This window comes from Lepisma saccharinum, chromosome 26, assembly GCF_977018435.1.
Source record: "Lepisma saccharinum chromosome 26, izLepSacc3.1, whole genome shotgun sequence".
NCBI classification, from domain to species: domain Eukaryota; kingdom Metazoa; phylum Arthropoda; class Insecta; order Zygentoma; family Lepismatidae; genus Lepisma; species Lepisma saccharinum.
Genome location: NC_139254.1, coordinates 1,120,900 through 1,136,566, shown reverse-complemented (window position 1 = coordinate 1,136,566; position 15,667 = coordinate 1,120,900). Strand labels below are relative to the sequence as shown.

The 15,667-nt window shown below is 37.3% G+C and overlaps 1 protein-coding gene across 3 annotated transcripts in view; it reads left to right on the top strand.

The window, feature by feature from the left end:
• Positions 1–15,667, top strand: part of LOC145979436 (zinc-regulated GTPase metalloprotein activator 1-like) — a 180,669-nt gene that overhangs the window by 10,322 nt on the left and 154,680 nt on the right. For 2 of the 3 annotated variants that reach the window (XM_083112331.1, XM_083112328.1), the window contains exon 1: positions 15,274–15,367. The exons of the other annotated variant lie outside the window; for it this stretch is intronic. The gene's annotated coding sequence lies outside the window, so the exon portion shown is untranslated. Of the gene's footprint in view, positions 1–15,273; positions 15,368–15,667 lie in introns of those variants that run through there. 3 annotated transcript variants of the gene reach the window in all.

Sequence of the window (15,667 nt, the reverse complement as noted above, 5' to 3'; positions counted from 1 at the left end):
GGTTTCAGAAAATGATTTCCAGCATTGCTTCCAGCAAAAACACTCCGGTTTTTTTCTAGCCACACCTCGTAGATGAATGCAGGAGAGAGAGAGAGAGGACAGGGACAGAAATTAAAGCGAGCGGGTGAGTGAAAGAGAGAGACAGGAAAAATGAAACAGACAGAGAGAAGGAAAGAGCGAAAAAGGAGGAATGAGAGAGGGAATGAGAACTAAAGAAAGATACAGAGTAAGAGAGAAAATGAGGCAAAAAAGAGAGAAAGGCAGCCAAAGGAAATAATCATCAACGGGTCAAGAAAGCAAAATGGAATACAGTCTATTGTAGACAGGAATAAAGGCGCAAATGTAGAATGAAAGAAAGACGGAAATGAAGAACAAGCAAGCAATTATTCCAGAATTCCAGTTGAGTCAAGTGATGTGCATAAACTTACGTTCGGTAATAATGAAGCTCATAATAATATAACTCCGAACGCGTGACAACATTTGTGAATGCTGACTATGCTAAATCAGATCGTGTTTGCTGAATGATGTAGTTAATTAGAATTATTTCATGATGTCTTGGCAGTTACAGCTTAACTTCAACTTCCTACATTCTGTACGTTTTCAGTTTGATTTACTACATATTTCATTTGCCACTTTTGTATCCATTATTTTAAGGTTCGAGACAAGGCGGGCATTTTAATCTCGAAACCAAACCAAGAACGAGACTGGCTTGTTTCTTCGTGAGTTATTTCTTCACGATTCAATTTTTTTTAGAAGTTCTTTGGGTCAGCAGTACGATCCGGAGGAAAATACATATTCGAGATAAGACGCGAACACGTGGCTGGCAAGGAATATTCAGGAGAGGAGAAGTTACATTACTAACAAACAACTGGACTATAGTTGCCATCTAATATGATTTCACGCTAGTTCTAGACAGAACTCGCCATTGTATTTTTCTGAGGCCATATGCGCTAAAAATAGTTTTGTATTACAATTCCAAAAAGAGTGGAGCGCTCAAGTTCCTACTTCCTCTTCAGAATTTACACGCACACACACACTTATACATACATGCATGCACACAGTGATTTTTTTGTTGGAAAGAAAGGTTCTGGTACTCGTCAATTTGGTTTATTATTGTTGCTCTGTTCATTAAAATAATTACTCAAAATATAGTGTTATATGTTTTTGTATGATATTGCATCTATGTAGTTACACATACATTTCTTTCATTACAATAATTATTTATTATTCTCACCTGTAAAAAGGTGCCGTTGCGTATCGCACAGAGCCCGACCCTGTGGCCAAGTGGTTAGCACATCGCGCTGCGACGCCAAGGGTCCCGGGTTCGAATCCCGGTCGGGTTTGGTTGTTTGTGAATGTCCATTCATCAATTTCATCATTTCATCACTCATCCCCATCTTCGCAAATTAGCCAAGAGGCACAAAACGCGAAGTAAAATAAAACTAAATCAATCAATCAATCAATCAAGCGTATCGCACAGAGGTAAAAGCACTGAATATACAAGGTGGTTATAATTAAAGTGACGGTGTTCAGAGTGGTATAGCACGGGCTTTAATGAGAGTAGCAGTCTGAAATTTCGTAGATATGCTAATGAAGCAATGCGCTCGCGAATTATGAAAAAAAAAAAAGTTCCAATTCTCGCCACCAGGGTAAAAAATGGCGCTGTAAGCAGTCAAAACTTGGTATAGTTACAGGAAAAACACTATAAATCGCAGAAAACAATACTCTTTGTAATAAAATATCGCTACAATTTCACTATTCGAATTACATGAACATTACTAAAGGAAAAGGCAACAAGCGTCACCAACCACAACCAGGGAGCTCACACAATGGTTAGTCAATGTCGCCGACTTTGACGTCAGACTTACGGAAAATTCCACGTTTTGACTGCTTACAGCGCCATTTCTTACCCTGGTGGCGAGAATTGGAACTATTTTTTTTTTTTGCATAATTCGCGAGCGCATTGCTTCATTATCATATCTACGAAGTTTCAGACTGCTACTCTCATTACAGCCCGTGCTGTACCACTCTGAACACCGTCACTTTAATTATAACCACCTGGTATATAACGCGCGTGTTATGTGTAGTTATTTCCCAGCTTAGATCTTCCCGCCACTGTTAAGGTTCGTATCGATACGAGACAACCTTTGGTTGTCGAGCTGAGGTCGAGAACGAGTCAGGTGCGTGTAAAATCGAGATGGGAGATGAGTGTCGTCTCATTAGCAGAGGTGTTCATTTTAAATCAACCTCCTTCGGTCCAGCCTCCATACGACAGTGACATACTACATCGCCTTAACCAGAAGGCGAAGACGATTATTATTTATTTGAAGTAGGGTTACACTTAAGCTTACAGTATTTTTACACGGATTATCTTACTATAGAAACAGCTTTTTGCCCTACATGGATTAATTTGTTAAGCTATACAAGTCTGCTAACTGTTTATAAATGTATAAATATGGAAAAATATAAGTGTGCCTATATAATTGAAACACACAAGGAATAAAATTACACAAGGAATAAAAATACACAAGGAATAAAAACACAAGGAATAGAAATGAAGTAAGTATATGTGAAGGAGGAAATGAGGCACGGTGTCAGTATTCGTAGATTAACATCTTAATTTGTTGTTTAAATTTGGCCAAATTTCCCTCCTTCTGCTTTCTCATCTTGTGGTGCAACAGAAAATTAAAAATCTTCCTGATTCACTGATTTCTTTCGCGATGAAAATGGCGTTGATGCAAAGATGCATATAAATGCTTTTTTGCACAATCCGAAGTTTCTGTACTAAACGTCTGTGCTGTTTAGCCTATTTTTGTTTCCTCTTTTTGTTTCTTTTTGTCTTATTTCCTTTCTTTTTACTTCTTTCCCTCTCTCTGTTTATTATTCTTCTTTAATTTATTTTCCATCTTTTCCGCTTTCTCTCTTCTATTTCTTTCTTCATCCGGTTGTTTCTCTAGCTTTGCACTTCTATATCTCAGTGTTTCCCTGTGTTTTATTTTTCCCTCTTTCTCTCTTGTTTACCTATCTTCCCTCTCTTCTCTCTCTCTCTCTCTGTTTGACTGTCTTTTGTTTCCATGACAATTTACGACTTATTATCGACATTCGCTGAAAATTGTCCCCCAACCAAATGTAATGCTCAGCCACCCAATAAAATTCTCGCGACTACTCTTAATATTCAAGAGTTGCATCCTCTCCCCCACCAGAATTCGCGTGACAATATAAGACTTGTACGAGCAGTAAGTAAGTCCTGAAGCTTTCCTGGCGACGAATGATGAAGAGATTCTCTCGGGCTATCGACCAGGTGAGTTATGGAAAGGATACCAAGCTTTCTAGAGCTAACGTCACTCTCATCTTCACTTCTACCCTGAAGATGAGAGTGACGTTAGCACTCGAAAGCTTGGAATCTTTTCCACAACTCACCTGGTCGATAGCCCGAGAGAATCTTTTCATCATTGTACACCCAGCGAAAGAAACAGTAGGCGAATTGTCCACCACCATTTTAATTCGGTCTGAATTACACAATGTGATGACAATGAATGGAAATAAAGACGTCAAAAACCAGAGAACAATGTCTGATTCGAACCAATATAGTTTCATTCCTTGAAACAACACAGGATGTAGAATAAAAAAGTAATGAAAATAGCGGTGGACAATTTGCTTACCATTATCTTTGCCTTTGACTGTACGAGCTGTCGGAGTATTTTTGTGTTTAGCAGAAGCAGAACGAGAAGACGTTTTATTTCTTTATTTTTGGATTATTTTTGTCATATCGTCTAGAAAACATACACACTACAACTTTACTCGCCATATTGGCTGATACTGCGCTGCTTTTACAAACGGAAGTAATAAGTGGATCACAATTCTTATCATACCAGCTTCCCGAGAAGGATGTTACCGGATTTGAAAGGAAAGTTATTGGGTTGACGCGTAGCGTTTGTGTTTGGTATGGCAACATAGCGGTGTTAGGAATTTGTTTATTGTTTAATGTTCATCAATTGGAGTGGCATTGTTGTGCTTGTGAATACGCATTGAATTTTATAGATTTGAAGATTTAGGGGCTAAAGAACATAAGTGTCCAGTGGGGGAAAAAAATAAAATTTCTAACATACTCTTCTCTCTGCGTTTAACATAGGGTCAAAGGCAGCGGAGGCTGCTCGAAACGTTTGTCCCCTTTACGGGAAGAATGCCAACGGCGAAAGCAGGGCAAGAAAATGGTTTTGTCATTACAAATAGGGCATTTTTTACTCAAGCGTTTCTCCACGTTCAGCAAGACCATCGGGTTTTAATGACGACAGTTTAAACGCTTTAATCCACGAGGATCCACATCAGTCGACTCGATTGATTGATTGAGTTGGTGTTTTAAGTCCACTTTATGCACAGTAAGTCTAATCGGGACTGGAGCTACATTTTAAAGTGGGATCCGAAACACTATGTGCCTCAACCGGGTATCGAACCCGGGACCCCTTGACTACAAGGCGATGAGACGACTCGAGAATTAGCAAATGTGATGGTCACAGTTCATTCAGGATACCGCACGCTTTAAATGAAAACAACCAAATCAGCGAGTAGGCCAGGAAGACAGCATCAAGTGCTGCGACACGATAATGCACACCCACACTCCGCTAACATGACAAAAGCTTGGTTTGATAGTTATTCCACATCCACCTTACTCACCCCGATCTTGCGCCCTCGGGTTGCTATCCTTTCAGCTCTCAAGCCATCAGTCTTCAAGGAAGCTCCTTTGGTGACGAAAATGCTCTTCAAACTTGGCTTGACGACGCTTTTAACCCCGAATCAGCTGATTTCTTCAGTCGTTGAAATGAAGAAACTGACCTGGCGTTGGCAGACAGTCATAGACAATGAAGGAAATATATTACTGATTAATTTATGTATTTTGTTCATCTCAAATTAGTATAGAATAAAAATACTTTTGCCGTGGTGAAAATAAAAGCTACGAACTTATGCATCAACCAAATAATATATATTAATTTCACCAGAGTACAGTAGTGCTAAGGAGAATGAAGCTTCTCATGGACCAAACATTTATTAACATTTCTACGCAGTGTCGACAACATTCACAAGAAAAATTTGCACGAATTAATGAGCTTAGATATCGGAACGTACGTATTTTCCTAAAGCGTATGTGTTTGTTCATGAATTTATTTGGGTGGGCAGAAGAAATTTTGGGTAAGACGCTGCCCACCAGCCACCATTTCTGGCGTCGTCCCTGTATAAAGTGCCTATCTGGGCGTCTTTTCTTTACTAGAAGGGTCGGAAATTTCTTGGAAATGGCACCTTTCATTCCAGAAATAAAAAACAATCATTTCAGTGAGAAATAGATTTTTTACAGTCTCTAAAAATTTTGAGCAATTTTTTTTCCCAATTTTTGTGTTGGCGTTGCAAACACTGAACAGTATCAGTTCGATTCCTCGTGAGTGAAACGTGAACTGCCACTGGGTGACATCATTGACCCGTTCATCTCATGACCTTCAGATCTCGGAAACAACATGAAGTCACTTGGAATCGCGTTGCTTCCGTTATACATGGGACAATTTTGATGTTTCTCCGGATCCTCCCCCCGAAAGACTAACCAAATACTAAAATTAAATCATGAAAATATACTCGTTTGGCATTTGTTGTATAATCGATTGTTATTAATTTCCTCTGAACTTATTGGAAGGCAAGGATTATATTAAGATCATACAGCTTTGAAGGACAGCAATGACGTATTTATGGGGTCTGGACCCCCCACCCGAAAGACTACTCCTCATAATAATGTTCATAAAATATTAATCAGAAACTTTACTTTTCTCTAGCTGCATCTAACATAATTTTTGTTATTCAATAAATATTCAATTGTTCATGTATTTTACATTAATTTGATTGCCAGAGCACTTGTTTTTATATAAATTATTCCGATCTTAAAAGCTACATAATACATATGCGCTGTTATAGCTCTATTCTTATACCGTCTTTTTACCTAATCACGTAATAATAATATAATATTAATTTATATTTTGTAAATAGTATTAATTTGATTTAATATAATTATTTTAATTTAAACATTATTATTATTATTGAGACACCTGGTTCGGACCCCCCCTCGAAACATATTTCAAAATACGGGCCTGCTCGTTGTGCGAGTTCCAAATGATATTGTTTGTGTGGATAATAAAAATTTATTAAAAAGATAAAACATAGTAGTATCCGCGGTCACGTAAAAATTTATTAAAAAGATAAAACACAGGAGTGGCCACGGTCACGTCTCTACGAGATGATTACACAACCCTCCATCGACCCGGGTACTACCCGGATAGCATCTGTAGTCTTTCACGTTCTTTATATATGAACGCTTGTCTTTGGACGTCGCAACCGTGAGAGATAGGTTTCAGTTCAATTTATAAAATTTACTTTTGCACAAATTAACACGGGGCTACTAAGAGTATCATGAATGCTTTATTTTCTAATAATTTGTAATATTTTGTTTTATATAGCTACATTCAGGAGCACCGAAACCGAGGGCAGTAGGCCCTGCCCCTTAGTCCTTGTTAAGGTGCCCCATGTATAACTTTCAACATGATTTCATTTTTTAACCTAATATTATTCGTGTGATGGAAATTTCATAAATTATTCGAGGACTCTGTGGGAAATTACGAAGAATTCTACTCTGAAATTGGCATTTTACGAAACGTTCAGGCTGATTTGTATCAGGCGGTACTACTTCGATCTCGTGAAAACACTTCTAACTCATTTATTTCGTCCTTTTTAACATTCCTACTTACGTATTCTGCATTGCGAAACATTCTTTAGGGTGGAATTATGCTTTTCTCACGAAAATAATAGTGGATAGCCTCAAAAACCATTCACGGAGCTCCACAAACCATTCACGCATAGCCCCAAAAACCATTCACGGATAGCCCCACAAACCATTCACGCATAGCCCCACAAACCATTCACGCATAGCCCCAAAAACCAACCACGGTAAGATTAGGTTAGGTTCCGTTAGGTTAGGCAAACATAGTTAAAAATTCATTTTTCTAGAAAAAAACATGAATTCCCGCTAAAAAAGATTACACGATGAAAGAAAAAACATTGACGAACTTCGATAATGCTATAGAAACTGATTTCCGTAAGTAGTTTCTTCTGTAAATATGAAGAAATCCGTTTTCACTAGATCTAAGTGTTACCAAATTGCATTCTAAAGAGACAAAAGACAGAAATGAGAAAACGAATTAATCGTCTTTGTGCAGTATGTATAGCAGTGGTGGGTTGAAAAAGGAGAATGGAATAAATAATAACTGGAACACTAACTATTTCAAGAAGAAATTTAAAAAATGTAAGTTTTAAAATCTTATATAAAACTTAATTGGCTTATTAGACACATTGATCTTATCAATCTATTAATTATGAACTGTATTAATATCATTATTACTACATGTATAACACTTGGCTCGGACCCATCCTGAAAGAAAGTGCCTGGGATGGGGACAGTGGCGCAACCACAGGGGGGCAGGGGGCATTGCCCGCCCCCTCCCAACCTTGGACGGAAGTGAGTTCTAGGGGGCAAGGGGGGCAAACATGTTACGACCAAGTGTACCTGCAGGGGGCAATTACCGCCTACAACTTCAAATTTTATGCAAATAAAAATACTTTTCATAAAAGTTTCTTGCTCGCTTTGCTAGCAATGCCTGCTTTTCTTATTCTTATCAAGTTCAAGATCATAGCTAGGGGGCGGCGGGATTCCGTCCTGGGCGCCGAACGATCTAAATGAAAATAAGTTGTAAAATTGATTGATTCATTTGTGGTTCTATGTCCACTTTAGGCACAGAAAGGCTTATCGGAACTGGACCTATAGTTTAAAGTGGGATCCGAACCACTGACTGTACCATGTGCCTGAGTGCCTCCACCGGGTATCGAACCCGAAAGCCCTTGATCACAAGGTGACGATGTTACCATTACACCATCGGGGAGGCACCAAAGTTGTAAAAGAGAGAATGCATTGGCGTCCCGTGAAATTATTTGCGCCCTATTAAATCAATAGTGATTTCAGCCTGCAAAAAAATTGGATCGAAAAAATTTTCTTGATCGCTTCGCTTGCATTCTGTTGTTCTTTTCTGTAATGCATTGTAAATTACCAGAGAGGGAAATAACGCTTGTCTTCATTGATTTTCTTTTAAATCCATGAACAATAGTTTGGAGGGAAGGGAGCGTGCACATTTGACAGAAAATTTATGTCATTTTTGCTGTTGGTTTGTTGTGAGATAGATGAATTAGTTGTGTAATGTATTTAAATAATATTAGTTGTACATAATATGTATTAAAGAAACTTTGAATACGTAAACAATTTAGTATCTACGTCGCTCTATGTTGCATATATGTGAAACATCGTGCATGAAAATTATACATGTTAATGTAAAAAATAATTATATTTGGAATGAATTTATCAAGCATTTTCTGTCTTTCAAAAATAGTTTGTGTGCTTGTTTTACATTATTAATGTCAAATTGAACGTGTTCAAAAAATAATTCAAATCTTTTGTTCTATCACAAATGCTTTAGCACCAACTTCTACCCCCTTTCTGCATAATTTATGAAGGTAATAACATCTTTGATACTACCACTACTACTACTGCCAATAATAATAATAATAATAATAATAATAATAATAATGTTGGTCCTGGGTTCGAATCCCGGCTTGAGCATGGATGTTTGTGAGTGTCCATTCATCGATTTCATCATATCATCCCCATCTTCGCAAATTAGCCAAAAGTGACAAAAGAAGCGAAGTAGAATATAGCATATCAATAATAATAATAATAATAATGTTATAATATTATTAACATTATTATTATTAGATTTATCATTATTATAATTATTATAATTTATTATTATTATAACATTATTATTATTATTATTTATTATTATTATTATTATTATTATTATTATTATTATTATTATTGGCACGTTTATCCTGGTACTTGCCCCCCCCCAAACAAAAATTCGTGGTTGCGCCTCTGGATGGGGATAAAAAAAGAGGCTGTCCTTGTCCAGGGTTCGGCCGTCTGCCGCTATCTCAGACAACTAAAAGTAGTTTGTGGAAATTCCAATGTGATAACAATTTGGTGGAACATTAATTATGTAAATTAAACTATTTATCGAACTAGGACGGTAAATACTTATATCAGTTATTAAATATTAATTTATTATGATATTATCCGCAATAGGAGGTTTGTAAAAAATCTGTAAACGGTATGCTACAGATATTCCATGTCCCGGTCAGTACCCATGGTGCATATTTTAGGCAACTATTTAATAAGAGCAGAGATGCTTGCTTTTGACGCTGTATTCTTCTTGTGAGCATAGGTGTGCAATTGCCTGCCCCCCCCCTTTATCACGGACTTTCTCAGATTTTTGCCACGAAGGGACAAGCAAGGTATATTCCCATGGGGCATATTAGCCCGATAATAGTGCCCCCCTCAAAAAACACCACTTGAATTTGAAATTATCGCATTCCTGCGTCCCCATTACATAATAATTAATGTAAATTACTATGATTTACTTTCACCTAGAAATTTAGTGTAGAGGAATCTTATCCCTGCTATTAAACAATATTATACTCTTAAAAAAAATGAAGTATTTTCAAGCCGATGAAAGTTTAAAGCAACTACGGGGGAAAGGGGTACAGTGACGCAACCACAAGGGGGTTTGGGTGCGTCAGCCTGAGGCTATTTTGCACCCGTTACACTATACGGGGTCCAGCCCCTTATCATAACAAAAATAAAAACGTGTCTGAAAACTAAAATTTCCTTACCTTGGTTAAAAGCTGAGGCTAAAAAGGGAGCTCAGCACAAATAAGGACAAAACACAGGACGACACATAATTATAATTCCCATGGGGCCAGTCGCCAGAGCCTCGTTAGTCTGCAATCGAGGGTGTACTACGTGGAAGTGAGGTTGACTATTGGGTGCACTACGTGGAAGGAGCACCCCTTTCACCCCTATTTAAATAATATGTTATATATAACACACACACATATACCCCCATCAATGCAATAAAACTAAAATAGTAAGATAAAATGAGATTTTTCTTTCCCGGCTGAACTTTCATGGCTTTTGCCCCCCTAATCAGAGGGTCTGCGCACGCCTATGCTTGTGAGGCTGAAAGTTGTTTGTGCTTGGTATCGCCTTGAGAACTATTTACGAAGAACGATGAGCGAAAAGCGTCTTAATTCTGTGGCACTGTGTCAAGTACATAAAGAAAAACTACCTAGGTAGATAATATTGACCGAAAAAGCCGAGTAGAAGTTGAAAATATTCTGTTTTGAAGTACGCGTATGACACTGTATCTTTTAACGAGGATTAGTATTTTCTTTTACTTATACCTGTAAAAATATGTCTGAGCTACTTCATACTGCATTACTGAGGCTTGTGTTACATACTTATACAATTCGTAACCAACGTTAAAAATTACGTTTGTGTGTATATGTGTGAGCATGTGCGAAGATATTAAACACCCACAAGGAATTGTGGGCGAAAATTTCAGTATATAAACAGATTATGATAATCAAATTCTCAATCAAAAGTTACATATAATGTACGTATTATGTTACATAATCACAATATGGTGATTATTTTGTCCAGCTCATCGCATATTTTTGTTGTTAGAGCTTGTAATTACAATTTTTCAAAGGTTAACTCAAGTGTGTGTATTCTTTGGTCTCTACTATTATTTCTTTTATAAAAAAGAACTTGCTCCACCCGCAAACGGAAGGAAATTGGTCTTTATATACTTAGCTCAGCCCCCCCCCCAATATCTGAAGAAATCGGCTCCTATGTATAGGCTACATTCCCGTTTAATATGATAACGTCTCTAATCAGAGTTAGTAATGAAAACGAATGCAAATTATTGAATTAAATTTATCAATATTCTTGTATTGTTTTGTTTATTGGTATGGAATCCTATAAAATTAATATTGTTATTGCTTCGAAAATTTTGCACAATCTGAAGAATCATCAATCAAAATTCTTGTATAATCTGAATGGGAGGTGAGGGGGGGGGGGCATGGTTACGGGCCTGGAGTTGGCGTATCGTACACTCACCTCAATTGGTACTCCGGCATTTTGTTTCTTTATACACCATATTTACAGAGGCAATTAAATCTAAAGGTGTTTCAATATACGATATATACAACTCACCTTATTACTAACTTCGTTGACCATGTACGAACGGTAAAGTACCTCTTTCCCGCGATACTCAAAACGTTCATATTCTATAACTGTAACTATTGGAATTTTATTACTATCTTCAAATTATTATTATCATTATTATTATTTACTTAAAGGCAACCATATGTTAACATTCACGTTCATATATATTTTTTACATTTGTATTTTGTTATATGTTTTGTTCTTTCACATTTATATATCTTATGACTAATATTACTGTAATGAGAATATTCGTAATGGACATTTCCACTCAATTTTTTTTACAACAATTTTAAAAACTACACCCTGGAAAAATTACCCCTGCAAGTTCTCGCGTTTCTCTGCGTCCAGTTTAAGGCAGAAACGAGACTTCCAAAGTTGGGAGGCTAGCGTTGCGCTGAAAACACGCCGCCGCCATGTTACTACGTCACTCCTTAGGAAGAGCTCGTTTGTCGTCTGCTTCGAGCGTCCAGTTCCGGATGGATAGCCCACGGTGAGCGAACACGTGCAGCAGTTTTACAAATCTGTACCGATTTAAATAATGGAAGAAGGAGCGATAGGAGAAAGGAAAGCTATGCTTTGTAATGATCATTCTTCTATGAAATATCCGTGCTGCTCACGTGCAAGATAAATGAAACAGTTCAGCTGCGTGTGTTCTCAGGCCTTGCGAAAAATATTGCTTATAAAATTGGTTGCTGACCAGACACTCAAAAATATTTTTTAAACTTATATTTATCGATATTTACCGTAACCTATGAAGTGCAAAGTAGGAATTTTCACATTCTTCACTTTATTTATAAAGCCTATTTAACTTTCTTTTCCATAAAGCAATTTCAGTGTGTGTGTTCCATTTCTGTTGCGCAAATTATGATCAAACATTTTTGTGCAGATAAGAGAAAATACACTGAGAAGATTACATTAGTTGCATAGTAGACATCTATACTTAGTTTTTGTATAATTATTACAAGGAAATAATGTGTACAACCATGGGCGTATTTAAAGGGGATTCAACGGGTCCAACCCCTCTCTTTTTTTGGTTCACTAAAATTACCAGTTTTCTTGTTCTATCCTCTTGTTCATAAAAAATTCCTTCGGACTTATTTCATTCTCTTAAATTAGAGACGTATAGGACGGGATACGGATGGGAAGGAAATTTCGTAATTCCACACACCAGATGGGACTGCAGACCAATATCTGCAATTTCCTGATAGTTTTTCTGCAATAAGAAACTGCATTGAGACTATCAAATCAGTTATTTTTCCCCCTCGAATCATATTAAAGAAATTTGGTTCTTCAAAACGTAGTGACACAAGATGAACACAAACACACAACTTTGTCGGGTCCAACATCCCCTCCCCCCATGCTCCCCAACAAGCTTCCGGCCAGCAGTGTCCTGGATTTTCACTTACGAAATAAAGCAACCCTAATCATACAAGAAGTTGATCCATCCCTCCCCCCCCCCCCGTGAACTATATATACGCCCATGTGTATAACAATATCCCATATTGAAATGGTACGATATAATTATTTTGTATTGCGAAAAAAGCCGCCTCATCTCGTTACCCCGAACGCATTAATTGGTTGGTTCACAAGTTCACCACTAAGGATCCACATGGTAGCCTTGGTCTCGTTCTCGTTGAGAGTTGTAAATGTCTGTCTCGTGTTTATTTGTAAATGTCTCATTGACAGTCTCGTCTCAATTTATAAACATCCGTCTCGGTTTGGGAGGGCAATTCTCGTTCTCGTATCAAGTCATGAAAAATATAGAATTAACATCGTATGCAGAGGCTTATCATTATAAATACAAAAAAAACCTTTCTCAATATTTTTTTAATTATTATTATTATTATTTGACTCCTCGTTTCGACGGTACAGCCCTCGAAAACTAAATATTATCCTGCTTATATATGCAAACCAAACCGCAGATTCAGAATTACCAGGAATTAACTGGCGTTGTAATTATTATACACAAAATTCATGATTTATCTGAGGAAGTCGCATGTTCCAGGTTTGACTCTCAACCTGGTCGTGACTGTTTCCTTGTGAGTGACATTTCATTGAACTGGAAATTGTTACATGGGAGGATGTTTGCTCGAGACTTTAGGGACAGCTAGGGGGATGCTTCTATTGTTAATGCTAGTGTTGCTCACGAGACGAGGCATGTTCCGTCTCGTCTCATAAAAGGAGATGGGACAAGTGAATGTTTTCGAAATGAGATGGGACAGAAGAAAAAGTTCGTCTCTTATCATGGCAGGTTGGGTGATACTTAGATTGTGCAGTTGGTGGTAATGTGTGGGGGGGTGTACTCCTGTACCCCGACTTCAAATACTGCTTGTAGTTATTCATCTTCATTGTAGCGATTAGCCAAAAGTTTGAAGAAATGTGATGTTACAGATGATACATAATAAATTAACTATGCGTTTTCATCGTTGCGGTTAAACAAAGTTAACGGAAAAGCGACGTAGAAGTAGGCTAAATACAAAAATTTGCAATATATATATTAACTGAAGAAAACTTTCATTTACTGCAGGAAATTGAAAAACTCACCGTACCTTTTTATACCGTATCACCTCTTATATTGCAGAAATTGGCGTGTAAACCAGTGTGTTCTAAAAGTATTATCTTAAAATTTGTGAAGAAAATATTATGACGAAAATAACTGTAATTCCAGAAAAGGCATTCCTATAATATTAAGTTCTTGCCAGTCAGAACTAACCTATGTATTCGCAATGAACAAGGCTGTTCACGTGTTCAGCCATTGACTGTTACAAGGTTTGCTTTGTCACCCTAATGGGAAAACCCTCTACTGAGTGGCTGAATTATAGTAAATACTACTATACTGCTAGGGCATAATTCATCTCCAAGAAATGGAGCACAGATTTTTGCACTGGAAGTTGTAAGATACTTGTTTTACACAGTAGCAAGTGAATTATCTGTCGCCTCCGCGGCTCATGCTAAGTTGACGGGAGGCGCAGAAGCCCCGCCTGCACGCATTTCTAAGTGATGACGTCAGAGGACCTCCTGTCTGTGGAGAGGACGTTTTCAAATCTGTGACGTAGGAGGTGAATTTCAGCTGTGTTTGAAGGCGTGTTTCTGGAGAACCGAAACAAATATCGCCGAGATATTTTGCACATCTCATGTTTGTGTCATTGTCTGTAAAATGAATGGATTTAAAACATTTTTCATGTCAAAGTGGAAATGTCCATTGTAGGTAATGTGAAATTCTTTATTTCTCTTTAGTGTAATCAAGCTTTCCATCTATATTCATATCTTATCAGGTAAGCCAAGGCCCTTCAGGGCTGTTGCGCAAAGGATTATTATTATTATAGTTCATGCCGGCCCCTGTGGCGGAGTGGTTAGCACATCACGCTACGACGCCAGGGGTTCCGGGTTCGAATTCTGGCCTGGTCATAGATGTTTGTGTGCGTCCATTCATCAATTTCATCATATCATCACTCATCCCCATCTTCGCAAATTACCCAAATGTGGCACAAAAGGCGGAGGAAAATAAAGCAAATCAAATCAAATTATGTAGTTCATGACAACTCGCCTGCTGAATAAAGGAATTATTATTATTATATTGCAGCAGATCTGCCCTCTGACGGCAGACTTTCTAACTACGTTGGGCATCATCAAATCATATGACACATTTCCGCGATTTCATTGGTTGGTCGCTAGCAGAAGGAGCAGAACAAAATGTTTAGCCTCTTGTTGACAATCAAGTAAAGGAAATATAATTATGGATACCGAATTTGTAGTTGCCCCGTTTAAATATCATCGTTTTGCAGCGTGCAATAAGCTACAGGAAAATCTTTAACTCAAAGAAAAATGTATAAAATATTTCCCTTTTGGTAAGAGGATGAACATATATATTCAACTTACACATAGTCTCAGCCCCTTTCAAATAATAATTCATGGCCAATTCATACTTAAAGTAACGTAAATTGTGCATTAAAATGTAACTTTGGCAGGGGGTGGGGCTATTTGATTGTGCTACTTAGCCCAGAGCAGAGTTTTAGGTCACGGGATATTCTGTGACTTTGCTATTTGCTTCTTCTTTTCTGTTGATACTGTGCTAAGTCGTAAGCTTTGAATTTTCTGTAGACTTCTTGATTATTGGACCTGTTACATGTTTTTAAATTTCTTTCGTTATTAATACATTTTGTAAGTACAAATTGGTATAAATACTGAAAGCTACTATATATTACATGAATATGTAGTTACATTCTACTGAAATACATAATTTGATATTCATTATATGTTTTTGGCTCGTTTATAAAATAAGTTAGAGGTATTTTATTTTTAAAGGTAGTTTTTTAGAATTATAAAAAAATAAGAGATATTTGTGAGCAAACATTCATGTACAAGTGTCTTGCAGAACTGCATGTTAAGAATTCATAATACGGCCTGGCTACCATATGTTTTATGATTTTCATACGCATGAGGGAGGGAGATGAAAGGTTC